We start from the raw sequence: 21975 nt of genomic DNA, 5'->3' as shown, positions 1-21975 counted from the left end.
ATCCCAACACTTACCTTGACCCTCAGTCCCTAACCCTAACAGGTTTTCGGACTGACGGGGGTTCAGATTAATAGTGTTTCGAACTGATGGGGAGACCCCATAAAGACAACCACGGTTACAGTGTGTTCTTGGTTTCATGTTGCGGGTATTTTCAGGAGGGCCTTGTTTGGGGTCTTATTCCTTGAAGGTGCCTGATACCCCTGCACAATTATATAGAGTAGGAAAAGACCCTGAAGTATTTGTTCACAGATATTGGAATATCTGTGATTTGTTTGACTGCTCACACATTTATTCATAGTCACATGCGGACATAAAATCTGTTTACCTGTTAAGAGTAATTTCCACTATTTATAAAAACTTAGCTTTTTCAGTTTTCATTCAGGAATCAAGCCATTTGAAACCCAGACTGACTTATTAAAGCTGTGAACAAAAGGAAACCTGCTTGTCTTAAGATACAGAGAGAAGACCTATAAATTATTTATAAACAATTACCTGTATGACTGACTATCCATTGAAATACCTTGTCTGCTGTTATTATTTGTTCATCCGTTGTGGTAAATTATTATTTTCTTATTGTTTACTAGTGGAAGAAAGTACTAAATAAGTGCTACACTTGGTTTCAGAAAAGAACGGCAGTCCCTTGTTCAGATTGACGCGAGCACTCTGTTAACGAGAAACATGTGGAGCTTTATGTTCCCTTCAAGCACGCCGATCTGCGCTGACCAACATAATCAACCAATCAGATTATTGGTCTGTTGTTATGATTGTCATAACATATTAAATCAGCCAATCAGAACCCCACTTCCATATTTACGCTGTGCATGCTCTCAAAATGTAAACAACTGCTGTTCTTCTCTGCCACAGACTGTAGTGCTAGGCATGTATGGACTTGGGGCTTATCATGTTGACAACGTCAATTGAAATTTTATGTGGAGGGAGTGGTCTAATGCACTAGAATGATGGGTATACAATCAAATACACATACATAATTTATTCTTTCATGACACTCCTTTCAGGTTTCAGCCTTTATGATGGCAATAAAATTGTACATTTGGTTATAGACCCTAAATGATGACAGTAAAATTGTACATTTGGTTATAGACCCTAAAATTCCTTTCTAGGGTCTATGGTTTGGTGGGATTGGACTTTTTTTCCTTGATCTTTTTAAAGATTTCACAGAAAAGAAGGCCACTCCAAACATGCTTAAAAGCATGTTTAGAGTGGCCTTCTTTTCTGTGAAATTTATCTCCAAATCTTACCATGCTTACTGGGAGTAACCTTCTTTTCCTTGATCCTAATCTTCACTTTGTTTCCTTGATCTTAATCTTCAAATCTGTTTCTTCTTTTTCCATACATGGGACAACATTTTTATATTATTTGCCTTTCTTCATTTCAGTTCAAAGTTTTGATGTAATATTCCCACGTAAAGTTCTGTATTTTGAAGTATTTTTAATTATTTGCTTTTATATCCGTGATGAGCAGAAACGGGTAGTCCTGATTTGACACCAGCTTGTCAACACCTTCACAGAGGAAAAGTCACCCATGTTACCATGGAAACCATAAATTAATTTCCCACTATTCTTTCCTCCAATAAAACTGTATATCCTAAAAACATGGTTGTCCAATTTGAGAGGGAAACAGACATCTCAATTGAGAAAAGACAGAAGCATAAACCCTGACATTGGTCCCCTTGTGAATTGGCAAACATTGAACTTGAAAATGGCTAGGGTTTTGAGTCCCCCTCCCCTTCCCCTTCCCCTCCCCAAGTTTGTTTGTTTGTTTGACAGTCTGGGGAGGGTCAAAATCCTCACTAAAAAGGACGGTTAAACTTTGCTTCAGCACAGGTAAATACAATGGGCTATTCCAGTTGAAATCCATAGATGTGTAGAGGTGTAGATTTCAAATGGAGTCACTCATTCAGGGAACCTCATTGAAATTCACATTCCCTGTGTGGCAGACATTTCTTCCATAGGGTATGCATGAATTCCAATTGGAATAGCCCAATCCTTCACACAAATTCACCAATATTTTGAAACACTTTTATCAGTCCGGTCTGACTGCCTGATCAGCAAATACTGCCGAATCAGGCAGTATGTTGCCTGCGCAGGCAACACAGGCTTTGGTAACCCTTCCGAATTTGACAGACTAAGGACTAAATTGTTCATGGTCGTGATTTTATAAAAGATAGGTGGACATTTTACTTTGACACACATGAGCTACATGTAAGTTGACAATTTTCACTGGGCGAAAAATAATTCCACTGGGAGGAAAATAATTTAAATAACAAAACAATTTCTAACTTTTTTTTTTTAAATTTGATTTAAATATGCAAATTAACTTTATTTTAACTAAAATTGATGAAAAAATACTACTAATTGTACATCCATTGATAATTTTATATATTTTACCTACTTCTTTACTCTAAACTAAGAAATAACGGTATATTAAAAGATGCTCTATTTGAAATAGAGCATTGCATTGTGGGATACCATGCTGCCTGACGTGGCAACATGCTGCCTAACTCAGCAGTATTTCCTGATCAGGCAGTCGGACCGGACTGTTTATCAATTCCAAGTCATTCTTAATACCAGGTTCAAGTGTCATAGCAGCCATTATCTTGTAGTTTCATCACTTTTAAGTTGAGGTTATACATACAATTGGTTGTTATCACTTTTTGGTACTGAAGATATCTTAGTTTACACACTTATAATGGTAGCCAAAAGTCTTGGGACACCTTTGATAGAGCAATGTAAATGAGGCCCCCAGCCCCCACTCCTTAGATCAATGTTGAATCTTACTTGTTTTTGGTCAAATGCGCCTAGTGGCACCCAACATTGATTGGTGAGGAAGGGTGAGGGTTGGGGTGTTAGGAAAAGGTTAAAAATTCGGAAAAGGACATGATATTGTACATTTTCCCACCTTGAGGATGGTTGTAGATCATTATCTATAGGCCAAGCAGTCCTTAAAAAAGGTAATCAATTTGTACTAATAATTACCAATAATGTGGTATATATAGGACTCAAATCAAATGATAACTTTTTTTTCCAAATGATAACTTAGCAGTGTGATGGTGTGGCAAGCTACATCAGACTATTCCAGAATATAGATTCACACCCCCTGTATAAAAGTTTTGATTTGTGAAGTTTTGATTGTTGGAATTCCAGACTTAAAGTGTCCAAAGGCAACAAAATTCAGCAAAAAAAATGGTTCAAAATAAAAAACCCTCAAATTTGATGGCTCATTTAGGACAATTCCATATTTTCTCCCTCATTTTAAATTGCATTTCTAAGCTTTTTCCAGTAACATTGGCAGTTGGAATTTCAGTTGTTTTCCGAAAGGAAACTTGAAAAGTTACTCCTCTATTGTAGGAAGTGTGCACTTGTTTTCTGGAATAGCCCATGACTGCTTAACACAGCCTTTGAAAAGGACGACTTTCCAGTTTAGTCCATATTTTGTGTGTGCACAAGGATTTATAAATATAGTGTCACCCCTCCTCAACAGCAGCAGAAAAGTACATCTGTTTAAGGTCACATCATGAAATGCGGAAGGAAGGAAGATGCATCAATATTGGCTTGTCATACATGCATGATGCAATGGTTTGTATCTAGTAAATCAAAGTTGTTGGGCCAATCCACCTGGGTCATTTCACTTATCTGTAATTTGTTGGCGATTTAGCATACTAGTAAGCGAATGACAACTTTTTGACAAAATGAATTATATAAACTTTCAAAATCTATGAAGGAAACTCTATTATGTGTTCACAAAGTTTTGAGACCTAAATGTAATTATTTCATGACATATGGCACTAATCAGTTTGATACGGTATGTATTCCTACCTCCTTGCTTGAAAATGTTGCCTTTTTGATTTGACATACTAGCGTTTCATGTGACGTACTACTGTAGAAGCAGTGAGGGAGGTGTTTTTTTATGTTTTGGCATACTACCCTAAGAGGTTTTTGCATATTTTTACATACTATCCTATGACGTAATTACTCCCAAATTTGCGCAAACAGAAAATATTCCAATGATGCGAATTACAAACTGAAATACCTATTTTATCATATTCTTAAGGGCTGGGGTATGAACGTTTGGACAGTATTTATTTTGGGACATTAGAGCACATCAGACATATCGAATTGCATTCTGAATATGAAGAATGTCATTCTGATATCAAATAATTTTGATTTTTTAAAATTCGCAATTTAATACACATTTTATGGCAAATCATTAAAAATTGATATTTTTGATATTTAACAGTACTCGAGGTAAACTTTATAAATCTGATGATTTATACTTAAAGTGGATGTAGGTGGGATGAAAAGCCGTCGATCAATTGAAAAGTTTGACCTTTCGTATTGAAGATATGGATTTTTTTCCCCAAAACCCCAAAACAAATTAGGTCTTTTGGGGAAAAAATCCATATCTTCAATATGAAAGGTCAAAATTTTCAATTGACCGTCGGCTTTTCCTCCTGCTACATGCACTTTAAGAATATATCATTAGATTTATATAATTTACTTCGAGGACTGTTATATATCAAAAATTTGACAAATATCAAATTTTTATAATTTGTCATAAAATTTGTATTATATTGTGATTTTTAAAAATGAAAATTATTTGATATCAGAAAGACATGCTTCGTATTCAGAATGCAATTCGATAGGTCTGAGGTGCTCTCATGTCCCACAAAAAATACTGTCGAAAACATAATAAACGCTCATTTTGGATCCCTTAAGAAATATAAGAAAATCTGACTTGTCTGCTTCCTAGTAAGTATTCAGAAATTGGTACATTTTTAAATGCGATTTTCTCAAAACACCATTGTCCTTCATACTGACAAATGTAATACATTAGACCAACTTTAAATATTCAAGAACATGATCAAGTGCTGACACAACCTTACCTTTTACTTAAAATAGTTTGAAGGAATATGTGACCCGCTCCCACAAAACCCGACATAAGTTACTAATTTTGAAAATTGAGTTTTTGATGTCATTATTTAGTATAGGTCTTCAGCTTTCATTTTATACCAAAATTGTGTTTCTGGGACATGTGGTCCTCATTCTACGGTCTTTTAACGGGGAGGGGTGATAAAGAAAAGGCAAATGCAAGAAAAATGGCTTTTAAAAGTTGTAAAATGACATGTTAAGGACTTGGTTTGGCTCAGAAAATGCTAGATTTAGGGTGCTTTAAAAGAATATTTTGTTTTCAATGGTAGGTTTAAGTAAAGATATTAAGGAATCTTGTGAAGACCACAGCAGCGCCACCTGACACAGAGAGAGATTAAGGAATCAAAAAAATAATAAACTGGAAAACAAAATCTGCTAGGTTTTTACCCTTTTCCCAACTTTGACTTGCCATATCTCGAAATGGCTGAGTGCGACTTATGGCGGGTTTAGTCAGAGTGGGTCACATATATGCTACTGAAAAATATGTGCTTGTGATTGTAGCATAACATGGATAATACATTACATTACATACATTAGTATTACATTCATGATATTAGGATATGGGACAAAACAAGATTCCAGAGAAACAGGCTCATGAGTTCTATGGTAACAGTCATAACATAACTTGATGACATTATTAACACCAGCAGGGGCCAGCACCCAAAAGCAACAATTACATTATTTGATCACATTCCCGCTGCTCAATTTGTCTCATATACATGTGTTTGATTTTCCCTTGATAGTGTTACAGCTTTGTGAATTGTATATTCAATTGAAATACAACAGTATTTAGGATTGCTCAATTTAAAATATTCACTAATAAATATGCAAATTGCAATGGAAATAAGATATGTTTGATGGAAATTGATGAAATCTATATGATTCAAATATTTTGCTTCTGCAAATCAGAAACTAATCCAAACAAATAAATTCACTTTCAAATATTATAAAGGTGTCCTTCAATAACATTGGCATTTGTTGTACTTTTGTCTTTTTTATATATTCAGGGAGCTGATCCTGGCTGTGATGCTTTATTGTGGTATGCATACAGAGTGTGCACTTCGTAGTTGCTATAAGTATCTGATTGTTGCAAAGTGGCAAGTTATGTGTGTCATGGGCCACAATGGTGAACAAATTCCTGTCAAGTGTGCCAAGGTTTGTTATATGCCTGTGTGTAGCCTGGTGTGTAGTACCGGTACATTATTAATCCCTGCCGGTACAGTGGGTGGGGGTGTGTGTGTGGGAGGGGGGTGTGTGTTAGGTGGGGTGTGATTTTCATCTAATTATTAACAAGAAAATAATACACTTCTGCAACCACAAGACATGTGGATGTGTTCTGTCATACAGTGAAAATATAAACCTTGTGAACATATCCTACTTGACACTATGTTATTTATAAGTGGTGAGGACATGGCTTTTAACAAGATGATTTGCCTCAAGACATTGAAGGTGTTCTGGGGTTAAACTACACTTACCATGCATGTTCAAAGTTTGTCAGAAGGTGAGTAAGAAGTACAATGCCCTCAACAAGTTGTGAAAAAAGATCTGTCAACTTCAATTTGAAAAGGGTGAGATGATATAGACAGAGAGAAATTGTAAGACAATCATAGATGGAGGTGGTGGTGATGCCAATGGGAGGCATGGGGTGTTTACCCACCCCCTCTTGGACTCCCCTGTCTGACCCCCAGCCAGAACAAAATATCACAGAAAATGCCAAATGTTAGGCAAAATATTTGCCCTACCCCCAGATTTCACTTTGGTGCTTGTTGTTGTTACTGGAGAAAGGAGGCTTTAACAGGTTTTAAAGGGGTATTTCATGATTTTAGAGAGATACTTTTCAGGGCATGGTTCAATAGATATCCATGATAAAAGCTTATTTCCAAAATTTCAGTTGATCCAGGCATTGAATTAGTGAGTTACACATAATAATACATATTCACAGGCTAGTGACTATGTTGTAATTTCATGCTGTTGACAGCTCAAATTGGATGATATTTGTGAAACGACCGAATCTACAAGAAAGCTTACGCACACATCATGATGTAGTCCTAGGTTTCTGATGGTATAAAAATAATGTAATGTACACAAGTCTTATTGTTAAGAGTCTTGAAGATGTTTTTCAGGACTGTTCATTAGATAATACTTTTGTAATTTTCATTAACTAGTTTGATGAAAATTACAAAAGAATTAAGAAAGGTGTTTCATCCTAATAGTCTAATGGACCAAGCTGCAATACTTTGAAATTTGTATTGCAAATGCTTCATTTGTGATTTGAGATACTATTTGAAATGGTCATTAGTCTGAAAAGGATTTATGGTTTAGGACATAAGACTTGCGTTAGGGATAACGTTATGGTTAGCACAAGGGTTTGTGTTAGGGATTATGGTCTTGGGTCAAAGTTAGGATTAGAGTCATGGTTATGTTTAGGGTAAGCATTACAGCTTATGTTATAGGTTAGGGTTAGGAACTTAGGGTGAAGTTTAGGATTGGGATAAGGATTACGACAAAGGTTATAGCTTAGGGTTAGGGTAAGGATTAAGGTTTATAACTTATTGAGTTAATGACCCTTAGGAGACAAAAAACCCTGTTCTAATGGGCCCACTGACCCACATTTAAGACATTGGGGAAAACTTTTTGGATTCATGGATAGAGTTTCTAGTAACACTGTATTTTGGTCATAACACCTATAATGGACCAACCATATTGGTCAATTATATTTTGATTTGACAGGTGGTGTTAGAAATTACAATAGGAACTGATTTCACACAATGTCTCAGTTGGAATTTCTCTTTCTATTTCTATGTAAGATATTGTCCTATTACGGATTTGTAAGTATATCCATCTCAGGAACCCATGCTAATGGCATGAGAGGACAAGGTGGTCCCCTGCAAATCAGAAAATACTGAGAAAATACAAATATTTTGGGCAGAAGGTTGAGAACCTTTTGAGCTATAAACAGGCTAGGAGCAGAATTGCAGATAAACAGGAAACTTACTGTAACTTACAATGCCCCTGATCTGCTGATCCCCAGATGAAGTTGCTGTTCTACTGAGCCCTGTGACATTCTGCAAAGAGTGCATTACCAGCCCTCACCCACATCAGTACAGTGTTCCTATATTATCATGTATATAGAGTTTTAGGGCAAAGACCATAAAAATCCAAGTATTACTTTTTGGCTTTAATGCATTTTGTCATAAACACTATGTTCCCTAAAACTCTGTATATATGATATAGGGACACTGTACTGATGTGGATGGGCTGGTAATGCGCTTTTTTGCAGAATCTTATTCAAATGATTAATTTGGTAAATCAGGTATCCGATATAACAAAACATCTCATCTCATATTACAAAGATAACTATGAACATGATGAATGTTAAGAATGTTTTGTTGTTTTTCAATTTCTGAAACACAGCGGATCTGTAGAGGAACATAACAATGACTCAACTTTGCCAATTCATTTCTTGCAATGTCAAAATTGTCATCAACACATTCAATGCTTATATATGCGTGCAGAGAAGCACTAATATGTGATATGAAAACTAGGTCATGGCAAATATGGTTTTAAAGATATAAACAGGATGTAAGATAAAAGGCAAATTATGGTAATTTGTAAGGTAACTGCTTTCCTCAGCATCTACTGATAAAGAAACAAAGGCTCTTGAACTACAAAGCTGGACCCTGGCAATCAGCCTTAGTTAAGAGACATGATGCATTGTCCCTTTAAGACCAAATGGCAGGGATAGCACAAGCTCAAAAATTTAAAGGGTTCAACTGATTTTTCCCGGACCCTTCAAGCCCTGCAAAACCCAAATTTAAGGGGCCCAATGAGAATTTTAAGGGGTCTGAAGTTCTAAACTTTGAAAATGGTCAAATGATTTGGTTCCTTTTTTGTAGTCACAATGACGAAATCTTATTACCAGCAACTTGGCAACAGATTTACATAATTTAAGCCTCTGTGCATCGTAAAATGTAAGGGATAAATGCAGTTTTGATCGGACCCATTGGTCAATTTCAACTTGTAGTTTATAAGGTCCAAACAAGAAAGTAGGGGGTCCCAGGACGTGCAAGTATGTGCCCCTGCCAAATGGGGATTAAGTAAGTAACATTCAGCTGGACCCTGGGTCTAGCAACAAATATCCATGTGTTGCACCTTTTGCATTGCATTGGTAAGGTTCATATCTCTCCACCATTTCATCACATATCCAAGATTGCCAGCCATCCTATATTCTGTAAGAGTTTCCCACAATTGGATTGATTAGATCATCTACAGTCCTCCATCTCCCACTAAGACAAAAATTACATTGTGAATATCCTTATGTCTCGTTGCTTCTCTGCCTCTCTGGCGCTCTGTCACTTATAAAAAAAAACTAGAAAGCTCTTCTTCTCTTCAGGTTTTCAAATGGTTGGAAATACTTAGTTGGGGCATTACCTTTTGGTACTGGGACAAATGTCTCTTTCTACATGAAAATCAACCCCACAATGATTTTCTCAAAGTTAGCAAACCCTAAATAAAAGATTAGCGACTTGATAAAGAAAATAATAAGAATCATTTGAAAACTCTTTGCCGGAAATCTGCTTTCATGCCAAGAATATCCTTTTGAGGACTGTGTCAATAATTTAAAGGGAAGTGAGGGGGTAGCAGTACAACCTAGCTATTTTACCAAGAAATTGTTTGTTGTTTTCTTTCAGACGTGGGTTGCTCTATTGCTCTGATACTATACAGTACAAGATTATGCCAGAAAATGATTTTTTGGTATTACAAAATACTGACCAAATTTTTTGATATTTTAAAGCATGCTCACACTTTGTTGTGTGAAGTGTGAGAATTGCAATAATATCAATTTTAAATGCAATTGGCCAAGCAGGTGCAAATAAAGTGGATAATGACCACTTCATTTGTGGTCATTTTCCAAAAAGGTAAATATCTAGGTCAAGTTTGCTTCTTGAAAAGTTTTATGTATACTTTGGTTTGATCAAAATCTACAACTAATGGCTGTATCTATATACTTAACCTGAAAAGTGGTAAATTTGTGATTTAATCTTAATTTATATGGTGTGGCATTTGATTCCAATTATACATTATACTTATATGGGTAACTTCAAAAGCAGATTTGGGAATGGACTTCGGTGCAAGACTTGAGATTTGTGTCCAAAATTTATATTTTCATTTTGACTCTCAGAGTCTCTGCTTAGGCATAAATTGGTCAACTGGATCATGGCTCATGCCGATACTTAACTTAATTCATAAGAGTTAAGACATTGAATTTGCTTATTTGAATCTGACAGCGTCGCTGTCACGTCAAGTAATACTTTATTATAGATCCAGAGGAAATTTCACTCATGAGTGTTCAAAAAGAAAGAAAAGAAAACATACACATATACATATAAATATACACAAATATTATCACAAAATAGGAAAATAGCAATACTTAAAATGAAGATCCATCAATTACATCTGACTAAGAACAAATGCAGCACCCATTGGTAATTAGAGTTGTGAAGTGACTGAAGGCTGATTGCCTGTAAAATGAAGGAAAGGTATCAGCTAGTCATGTCAGAGGACAAGCACATACAACCAGATATATGGGAATCAGTGATGATGAGAAAGACCATGGAGTGGATGACCAGACTCATCCATCATACCAGTCAGCTTCTACAGCTACTTACTCAACAGATCAGCATACTAGTTTGGAAGTCCCGCCGAACTTCCAACTTCATTCACTATTCTTGCATTCTCAATTTTTCATGAGAAGAGGGAGAATGTACATACTTTTATCCTTGGTTGCCAGATTTTGTCTTTATCATATTTATGTCACTTGTTTCCCATTTGCATGGTTTATTAGCACATTTACGCTTGTTCTTAAAATGTCTAATAGAAATCCGATGTTTGATGTATTCTAAAGTTCTTGTGTGCTTCTGATTGTCCATTCAAATCTATGCCAAATAATGCCAAATCAGTTTATTTGTGTATACTAAACTAAATTTGCTAATTGTTCGGAGTCATGTGCTATGCGTTGAGCATAATGAACATCAGAGCTGAAGTAATAAACAATCATGCTGATTGGCTGATCAGCAAACATGATAATAAGATGGTTGACCTATTGAGTACAAAGAAGGATCATAGACTTTGCTTCTTCTATGTGTTTGATGATACCCGGGTGATGATCGCCATCAACACCAGAACTGTGAAGAATTAGGAAATGTTTTTGGGGCGCCCTCTACGGAGGCGTCCCACAATATTGGCATGTACTTGTGAGTAGCTTCTAATTTCAGTCTTACTAGATTTACTCCGCAATTGTTGTGCTATTTTGCTAAAATTATGCCCTTGCTCAGAAATAAATCCACAATATGCTTGGATTTTATTTTATTATTGTTTTCTGTTATGCACAGGATAAAATGGTGTGCGTATATTCTTTGTTTAAAAGACAAAATTAATGGATTTGTAAAAACACCAAATAAATCGAGACCTTTGACCTTTGTAACCACTTTGACCTTTGTAACCAGTTTACGCCTCTTAGAACCCGATGAGACGGTGACCAACACTTTGGATTACAATAGCCTAATCTGAATGGCATAGTCCAATAAGCTCAAATAAACAATCATAGTGCAAAATTTGACCTAACTTGCAGAGTATGAGTTTTTGTACCCAAAGTTTCAAAGTCAGGCATCTTATCAAGATCAAGATAGTGATAGTGACATAACAATTAACACGCTTATCTTACCAAGGTCTTATCTATCTGAATGGCATAATCTGAATGGCATAGTCCAATAAGCTCAAATAAACAATCATAGTGCAAAATTTGACCTAACTTGCAGAGTATGAGTTTTTGTACCCAAAGTTTCAAAGTCAGGCATCTTATCAAGATCAAGATAGTGATAGTGACATAACAATTAACACGCTTATCTTACCAAGGTCTTATCTATCTGCATGGGGTAATTGGAAATTATGGTGTAGCCTATTTGTTTTAAGGATGAAACAACTGGCTCCTTTTGCATGGAAATTAGAACAAATTACTATACAAGCTGTATCAAAAAGTTTGGTACCCAGCAGTTTTGATAGTAATTGAAAAGCCTGGTTCTTCCAAATGCAATATCGGGTCCCCTTAAAATGATAAAATGATCAGACCATAAATCTTTTGTGACTGTTTATGACATTAATCAACAAATTATGCGGATCCTAGATGTGTCGAGGATGTTATGTTTATGAACAAAACGTTACGTTTGTATTTTCAACATTGTTAATCATTGCTATGTGTATGTTAACAAATGAAAGTTCTGTAATTATTTTAATTCTTCAATGCTAAGTTAGTAAGTATTCTTTTGGATATCATCAAATTGTAAATCTCTAGTCAGATTTTCAGTGTGTTAACAACTATGTATCAAAGATGTTACGTTCATGTACAAAACATTAACGTTCTTATCTTGTAAACATTGTATACCCATATAGCTACTTTTGAAGAATGAATGTTCTGTAATTGTCTTTTATCCTTCATCTCTATTAGATTTTCAGTGTATTAGCAAGTAGATGATGTATATGTATCACAGACGTTATGATGTATATGTATCACAGACGTTATACATTCATAAAAACTTTTCTTTTGGTCAACATAGGGGTAGATCCTCTTCTATACTATCCATCATATACCCCCTGCATAACGAAATTCAACAATATTCAATATCCAAAGCAATATCATCACTACAATATGCCCCAAAATTGAACTCCCCCACCCCACATAATCGCAAATTGACACGACAGCTTCATTCCAATTCAATTTATTTCATCCAAAACGGTCCTGTGATACACCTTCCCCAATCAAACACATTTGTCTTGCATTTGATCATCTTCTACTCTTCCCTAGAAAAAATCATTATGATACCAAATCCCCGGGACCAAATCTAAACACCATGCCATGGAATTCACCATATCACGTCCAAGCTCACATAATTTGGGCGCCCCATTCCTTTTTTAAAGGAATTTTTATTTAGCCTTACTAGCCTCAGCTTTTCATCCATCAGTTGATTTCAGTCCCGATTTCAGTGCATGGCCAGATGCTGAAATACTATCTAGTATAACAGGTGCAACAAAGAGGTAGTAAGCAAGGTAAAGGCGGGGGTAAAAGCAAATGTTTGGAATAGCAAGTTGCCCAAGTTGTTCAACTATGATGAAATTTGGCCCATGTTTGCAGTACACATTTACTTGTCCAATTATCATTATTTTATACCGATTTATTAAACTGTTCAACTTCATAATAATTCTTATCAAATGGCATGGCTGAGCAAGGGAGCCTTGACTAAATTTACCCGATACATTTCAATAGCTTTATGTGTATTGACAAGTAAGAAAAACACAGCTTGTTTCATTTAAGTGTTGTATGATTCAGCATCTAGACTAGCTCTTTAATAATCAGAGCTCTTGGATAAGTCCAGTCCAGTGACTAGGACACAAACCATGCCAAAATACAAAGCCTCAGATCAATGAAGTCCTGAGACTGCCCCTTCCTCTGATCGCAAAATATTTAATGACGGGCATATGTAGAGAGGGTAAGTCATGGTTAAAACATTTGGTTTTTAGTATACAACTTTATTGAAACTCATCTTGGCTCAGAATCTGAGCTACATGTAGAATCTTGCACATTGGGTGGGCATTTTGACAATTGTTTCATTACCCTTTCATTCATGTGTTTTCACATCAAAGGTCAGTTACCCTAGCAAGCCTTCATATTTTTTTGTTATTCCTTACTCATGCTTAATTTACCCAATAGGTTACAATGTACCCAATTTTCACTTGTCAAATTCTATCAATTTCAATGATTGCGATGTTATATGATATACTCAGAAGGGTAAAACAGATCTTTTTCTATGGTAATCTAAGGGATAAAGATTAAGGATTTGTAGCTCTAACCAGGGATGTCTCATCATAATAAAGCCTGGCTTATATTGTTTTTCTTAGTTTCTTCTCCTTCACCAATCTATGGCTTTTATTAAATAGGACGTAATGTACACAATTATTATAGTGTTTGCTGTTTTCACACAAATTAAATAATCATTGGTACCTGACAAGCAGCCAATCAGAAAACAATTTATCGCAATTGAATTACCACTTCAAGTGAATCAATTAACGAAAATTAATCTCAGGCAAATTTATCAAGCAATGGGTTTTTTTTTCATGGTGCACATTTCATGCTCAAAGTATACTAAAGTATATTAATACAGCTTTATGTTAAATGAATTTCAAACAGTTCTCACAACAAAAATAGTGACTTACTAGTTTTATATTTCATCACCACATCATCATATTGTTGTGGAATCTAATTATAAAATCCAGCACAATGCCAAATGTATAGGCATCGCACACAGGTGCAATATTACACCTGTGATGGACTTTTGGTCAGATCTGTGTTACTTCAATGGTAAAAGAATCTCCATGAATTTCTGGTCAGCACATAAATTGGTTTGGTTGGCATGAGAGGGGATCACTTTGATTATGTTGTTCTATATGTGACTCCTCGCCACAACTGAGCCCGGATGTCGCCAATCATCATATTTGAGATATTCAACCAAAATATTCTGCTTGAAATTAGCTTTAAAATGATGTATATCATGTCTATAGTACTTGACATTTAAGGAGTGAAAAATCAATAAAACAGTCAATAAATCCTTTCTTTCCTATTGTTTATTGTTAAGTTCGATGGAGCATATCTCAATAGTGGCACTGGCGACATCTGGGCTCAGTTGTGGCGAGGAGTCACATATAGTCTAAAGCTTTGGCATGCTTGAGAATATTTTCAGATTTTCAGACCTTTTATGTGTGCAATTGGCTATTCATGTTTTTGCTGAGTCTGGCAACAAAAAATGGAAGTTTTTCTCAGAAGACCAAGTTGGTAGCTTTTAAAATTTAAAATAAAAAACAATGAGTGCATTTTGCATAGCATTTTCAACTAGAAAAATTAAAATTATATACCAGTTTTCGGATGCTTTTGAAGAAACAGCATGTCTTTGGGTTTTTATTTTCATATGAGTATACAGTACACCTGTGTGAATGCTCTAACGTGCCATAGAAATGCTTAGTCAATTTGTTACACTAATGTACCTCACATTCCAGTCAATGTTTCACAATCATGCATAACAATGGAATTGTATCGGTATTTATCAGAAATGTATTGGAAAAATATCTGGGAAAAAAATCAGAAAAAAGAAATGGGTAAGAAGTCTACCACCTGGCTATATTTATGCAGGTTGTCTCAAAACTTTCCTTCTTTTTAGGTCACTAAAAGAACTAATGGCATCACAAGTCGTGTGCAAGTCAGTCAGTCCGCCTTGTGTGTCAGTCAGTCAGTCAGTCTGTGTGTCAACCATTTATGTAAAGCTTTTGGTTAAAGCATATCCCTGGTTAAAGTCTCATATGACTTATTGCAACCATTGTTATGTTTTGATGAATCCAAGTGTGTGAAAATATTGGATCCAAAACATAATAATGATAAAATTGGATGTTTTACGCCCATATTGGTCTCACTATGAGTTACAATATTATAAAACTCATAGCTCAACCAATAAATATGGGCTCAATCAATCCAATTTTATATCATTATTATGCTTTGATGAATTCAAATGTGTAAAAGATTTGGTCCAAAACTTAAACATATTTTTTTTAATTTTTTGATTTTATATCATATAGTGGTGCCAAGGTCACATACTGAGGTCAAAAGTCATTTGAGGTCAATGGTATAAAATTAGCTGAAAATGAAAAATCTGGTCACACATGAGAAGTCAACCAAATATGAGCCATAGCTGCACTATGCATGTATGGGAACTTTCATGTAATGGTGGTGTTCAAAGTCACATACTGAGGTTAAAGGTCATTTGAGGTTAACTTGTAAAACAGGCTGAAAATGAAAAATAAAACTATCTGAGACCGCTATACCAGTACAAGATACTTCGCACTATGAGAGTGTTTTTTCCCAGCAAGCACAAATGTGACTGTCTATAACTAATGGGCTGAAAGTCATCATTTTCACTTTTTGAGATGATTGGACAGGCAAATTTTCCTCGAAATATTAGCTTTACAATGATATATTGCATGTCCATAGTGCTTGTTAGAAAGGTAGTAAAAATAAATAAGTCTCAAAATCCTTTGTTTTCCAGTGCTCATTGAAATGTTTAATGGCCCATATCTCAAAACTAGTTCTCTTATCACCCCTTTGTGGTGGATGGTCTCAAAATGCTTTGAAAATACTAAATGTTTTAATCAGAGCTGTGTCTGGAACAAATAATTTTCCCTTGTATTGCATGCAAGGCTGCCATCATTGTGCATACTTGAATGTCTCTTCTCGGGGAAAATGTGGAGTGCAAATAATTGGTTATTAAACAATGCTGTCCACGTATCAGGGATATGAGATATCCCTGGTAATATCGGGTAAGAAAATCATGAGGCTGATTTGAAGTTTGTCTTAGAGTTTAGTAGTGACATTAGTGTCTTTATGCGATTGCACCACAAGCGTGTCGACAAAATGCCATTGTATGTGTGCATATATACTCAGCAGAATTCACACATGATTAGTGGCACAGCCAAGGGGGCAGCTTCCCCCTGTGAGAAGTCTTCCTCCCTTGCCCCCGTGGGATGCTGGCCACCCTAATATTTCAAATCTTTACACCCGGGCTTTACACCTTTGCCCATTTGTGTCCAATGTGGACCCCTAGAAAGTTACCTTGCCCCCTTCACCCCTCTTTGCTCGCCCTCCCGTTAAAAAAAGTCTTGACTATTCGATACTGCAACCAGCAATTATATAATGTTACTACATCATTACTAAACTTGAGGAGGAACAAGGTATAGTACATGGAGGTCCTTAAAAGAGGGTATCAGGTTACCTTGTACTTGCTTTGAGAATTGGTAAAAGTAGATTCTGGATAATTAAAACTTAACAGGATTTGTCAGTGAGAAATTATTCACTCAGATGACCATTCACACTGAACAATATAAGCAGGGGTAGCAAGCCACATGTTATACAACGTGACCTGGCTGGGCTACATGTACCTGTTTTGTTATACTTCTTAACACAGAGGAATCTGTTTAATTGGTTGCAAATTAAGCTTTTGATATGTTGCTGATCGATAACCATGACATTGGCTGATGACTTGGGGTTAATAACTAATTGTTTTGTTGATAAAGAAGTGTTTGAATGGGGATGATAGGGGCACCAACAATGTAACAAATGAATTGGTTTCTTAAAATGATTTCTATGCTGAAGTTATGTGCCTAAAATCACAGACATCAGAAAGTATGCAACATTAACTAATTGACTACATTGATGAAATTGATTTGGGTGGGTACATGACATTACAAACCTGACAGCAAACGTATTTGCTTCTCTCAGGCATGGGGTGTTGATGGGGCCGGGGGACAATTGTTAATTTGCTATAACAGATTGAACAAATTGGGGTTGGCACTTGTTTGGCTAGTCTGTTTTGTTGGGGTTTCTTTTATATAGTCTCATGTTCTCAAAATTACTATTTAATGACACAGTTTGTGCTTTTGGACATTTCTATGAGGCAAAAACATTTCAGTGGCAGGGTATTTTAAAGGGCAGTGCTGTGTATCAGGTCAGCAAATTTGTCAGCAAAAAGTGACTGTTGTTGGTAAAACCATAGGATTGTTAGAAAATTAAAGTCATTAAAATTTAATGTGTGGTTGATAACAACTTACCCTCCCCACTTTTTAGATTGTTCAACTCTCTGGCTAAAAAAATGGGATCTATAATTCACAAATTTTTTTAGGCAAAAAATATTTCTGTCGGCAAAATATGCTGTACACCCCCCCAATCCAATTGGTATAGCCACGCCTCTGGTTCTTACTCAGTAGATTTAAAGGTGTCAGGTTTCCCTGTCACTTGTTTTAGGAAATGGTGGTAAGAAAGTAGATTCTAATTAATTAAGCTATGTTAAAACTGTTTGCTTAAAAAGAGCCCAATTTGTCAGCAAGATATTGTTTCACTTAATGACCAAGTATTCACAAACAATATAAGTTGGGTCAGGGGGTGTAACAAGCCATGTGTTATACAACGTGACCTGGCTGATACCTGTTTTGTTATGCTTAATTTGTTGCAAATTAACCTTTTGATATGTTGCTGATCGATAACCATGACATTAGCTGATGACTTGAGGTTAATTTGCCTAATTGTTTGTTGATAACCAAGTGTCTGAAAGAAAGTGACACCAGCAATGTGAAAAACAAGGGGTGACAAATGAATTGGTTTATTAAAAGCAATTTATATTGCCAAAGTTACATGCCTCAAATATTTAAGGAGAAAAATTGAGTTTTAATATGCAACAACCAATTTACTTGGATTGGTGTAATACACTTGGGTGGGTACTTTTGAAATTTGGTCCACCTAACAGAAAAAGTTTTCCAGTCCTATATCAGACATGTGTGTCAAGGGGTAAAATTGTTAATTTGCTATAACAGGCTGAAAAAATTAAGATTGGTTGGTTATAGTCAGTCATTGTTAGGGTTTTCTTTTATATCGAAAAAAAATCTGATAAATTCCAGAAATTGATGCGGGAGGGGATGAGAACTAAAACTTTAATTTTTTTCGGGATAAAGAATTACAGTATTAAATCATATTATAGATACATTGAACCTAATTGCATACTTGTTGTATATATAGGTTTGGTTCAATCAGCAAGAATGTACACAGTTGTTGAAAAGAATGGAAATCCATACACCCCCTATTGAAGATATGACCTCTATCTCTCACACATCAGGGGCGGATTTAGGGGGGGGCGCAGCCGGCGCGCGCCCCCTCTATTTTTTCACTAGCAAAGGGCGCCGTAACTTAAAAATACAAAAATTGTAAGAAATTTAAAAAAAAATGAACAAATTCGGCCATGAACAGCAAACAATGGGCCAAAACCGTTGAGTTTTCGAGGGGGTAACCCCCTTTAACACATCTTTTTCGTCGTCGACCAAAAGGCGCCCCCTTTATCAAAAATTCCTGGATCCGACCCTGCACATGGGTGTAGTTTTCAAATGGAATCACTTATTCAGGTTACCCCTGTGTGGAAGAGTAAGTTTATGTCTATAGGGTGTGTATGGATTTAAACTGGAATAGCCGGATCCAGATAATTGAAAACAACTTTGAAGTCGGAATAATCTCTTTTGTTGTAAAACTGTTTTGTTACTGTCAGATTTAGTTGCAATTGTGTCCCAAGGTGATCTGAACTGACTGGTAGAATCAAAGTCAAGGTGGACATTCCAATGGGTATTAGACTTTGTTGAGTTACGTCAGCTCTCTCTGATTGATAACAAATAAAAGGTAGTCAATTATTGCCCATTGTTCCTTGTCCTTATCTTTTCTTCCAATTCCTCTAACATTCCTGATTTAATTGTTATAGTTTATTAGGCCTATATATTTTGCTGTATATATTAGGGTTTTGTAACTTTTACTCACTTTTGATAATGATAATAAAATGCTTAGGTTAGATCTCTAGATAAGCCATAGACACGCAATGTGAGAAACTACAGATATCCAAATGGTGTGGAGTGTATTGGGATATAAACTAGCCCTACCACAGGGCCTTTTTTTTATTACACATTATATACTATACACCATGCTATATACTGAGAACTGCTAAAAACCCAGTGACAGCTCACAACCCACTAACCGCTGTCCCCTTTCTGGGGAATTAGCAGTCACTGGCAGTAGCTCTCTGGACATAGGCAGGTTTTATGATATAGCATGGTTTTGGATCACCACAGTCAAAAGGCCCTATACTAGTAGGGCTAATATAAACTGACCCTCTTGGCTTGAATTGTTAGTTAGCTCAATCGATAAGGCGTTCGACTATGGTGCGAGAGGTTGCGGGTTCGAACCCTGGTGGTGCCTAGTATGCTCTCGTAGAAAAAATTGAGTTAGCTTGAAATTCCCCTGGACAAGGAACTCGCTGCTAATTTGTCTCGTTGTAACCCGTACGAAACTCGGGGAGCTGATCCTGGTTGCGATGGTTATTTGTGGTATGTCTAGGGTGTGCGCTCTTGAAGCAGCAAAGTCCCTGATTTGTTGTTTAATGGTTTATGGAATGATGTGGGCCATAGTGGTCAGCGACAACCTGTAAAGTGTGCTGAGGCTTGTGGATCAACGTCTAGGCGTTGTGCCTGTGCGTAGCGCACTATAAATCACTGCGCTTTTTTTTTTTTTTTTTTTTTTTTTTAATTGCCAGGACAAAAAATCTAGCCCTATTTTTGTTACCATTATTGTAGACTCGTAGACAAATCTATTTTCGTTCAAACAGTTATAGCTCAAATTCTATAACTTTCTATTACTCAGAAAAATGTTGGGTATCAATGCTTTGGGAAAATAATTTAAACACCTCCTAATCAGAAATAATTTCTATGTATATTTAATGTATTCATTCCATGAATTATGAAATTGTGCTGAATTGAGCACTGACAATATTTATGATGTTTCAACACAAAGAAAGTGTCCTTGTTGAATTGTCAAAATGATAAAAGATAATGAAATCCATAGTGTTTCATTTTTGGACAGAAGAATCATTCAAAATCCAGGCTTAAAAATCTCTCAGAGCACTTATATTGTTTATGTTGACATCTATGTAAGGTGATGACATCTTATCAGACTGACGTTTTAACCCAAGATACATTTCCAGGCCATTTCCCCTTTCCTTTAGCCCCAGACTTGATGTTGACCCAGGGGGTCAATTGGGACCATCTTGTGAAGCAAAGATTAATTACAGGTAATAGATCCAGTTCTGTCAGTAATAATGTCAGTGTTGTGCTGACCCCAAGGTAAGGCAGAAGTGTCAGACCAAGTTCCTCCACCCCACCTTCTGCTTAAAATATCAGAAGAACATTAAGCAAAACTTGTAATATCCTTTGGCCTGGATCAGACCAAATTTACCCTTGTTTTAGGAATAAACATGTCAAACTTGACAAGTTTGATGTGTAAAAACACTCTGTGATTGGGTCAGCAGGATAGCTTTTAATCATTTTAATTTATTAAACAAATTTTAATCTTTACCCAGAGCAGCCAGCGCACATAGACATTGTAAAAAACCCAGTGCATCTGGCCAGATTCGAACTGACAACCTTCGTATCACACTTGCTCTTTAGCCATTGAGAGTTGTAAATTCATTGGGCAAGTTGTAATCTGGCTGATGTTTGCCGGGGTGTTCATTTTCAAACTCAGTATTGTAGGAAAAATTTTGGCATGTATTGAACAAAATGTGAATGATCATTCACTTGGCTAAAAAGAAATATCTAGCAGGCAAATTGGGAGCCACAGGTCCAATCTGTGCTGTGCTAATGGGCAGTTGTGACCGGACACTACAAATCAGCCGTAAAGTCGGCCCCCGGTCAGTTTTGTTTTATTTCATGTTTTATATCATTTGACTTCAAATGATATCCAGAAGCAGGGTTATGGTTTGTTGAACTCTGCTCCTTCAACAAAATGGTACCTTTTTTCGGTTCTACATGTGTCTCTTTTTCCACATATTTGCTGGTAATAAAGTCATAATTGGCGGTTATTTCAAATCATCCCCAAGTCAACGAGGTTCAGGAATGTCCTCTCATTGTTAATTGTTGGTTATACATACGTAGACAAAATACAATGCAATTGTAACCCACCACTTGAACAGGATTTAGCCAAAGCAAACAAAAACTAGAGCTATTTAATGATTCTATAGAAATAGGTAGAAGATTATTATCCTCTTCAGCAATAGGATTGTTGATTTGTTTAAACGCTATCAAATGAGAAACATGTCGCACCTAATTTCGGTACCTATGAATACGACCTTAACGCACATTTTACACTGTATCTCGGAATACAATTTGCCGACTTTACGGCTCATTCGTATTGTACGCTCACATTTTAAGAGTAACATGCTCTTCCTTTTTTTCATTATTTATAATGAGTAAATTCATGTTTTTCCCGCTTGCAACCTTCAAATATCAAGTTCACTTATCATCCACAAAAAATCCCTCATTCCCCCTCCCATTTATAAAAATAGATCAG

The sequence above is a fragment of the Amphiura filiformis genome, chromosome 5 (assembly GCF_039555335.1).
Source record: "Amphiura filiformis chromosome 5, Afil_fr2py, whole genome shotgun sequence".
NCBI classification, from domain to species: domain Eukaryota; kingdom Metazoa; phylum Echinodermata; class Ophiuroidea; order Amphilepidida; family Amphiuridae; genus Amphiura; species Amphiura filiformis.
The sequence above is the reverse complement of the archived record's forward strand: the minus strand, read 5'-3'. Positions refer to the sequence as shown.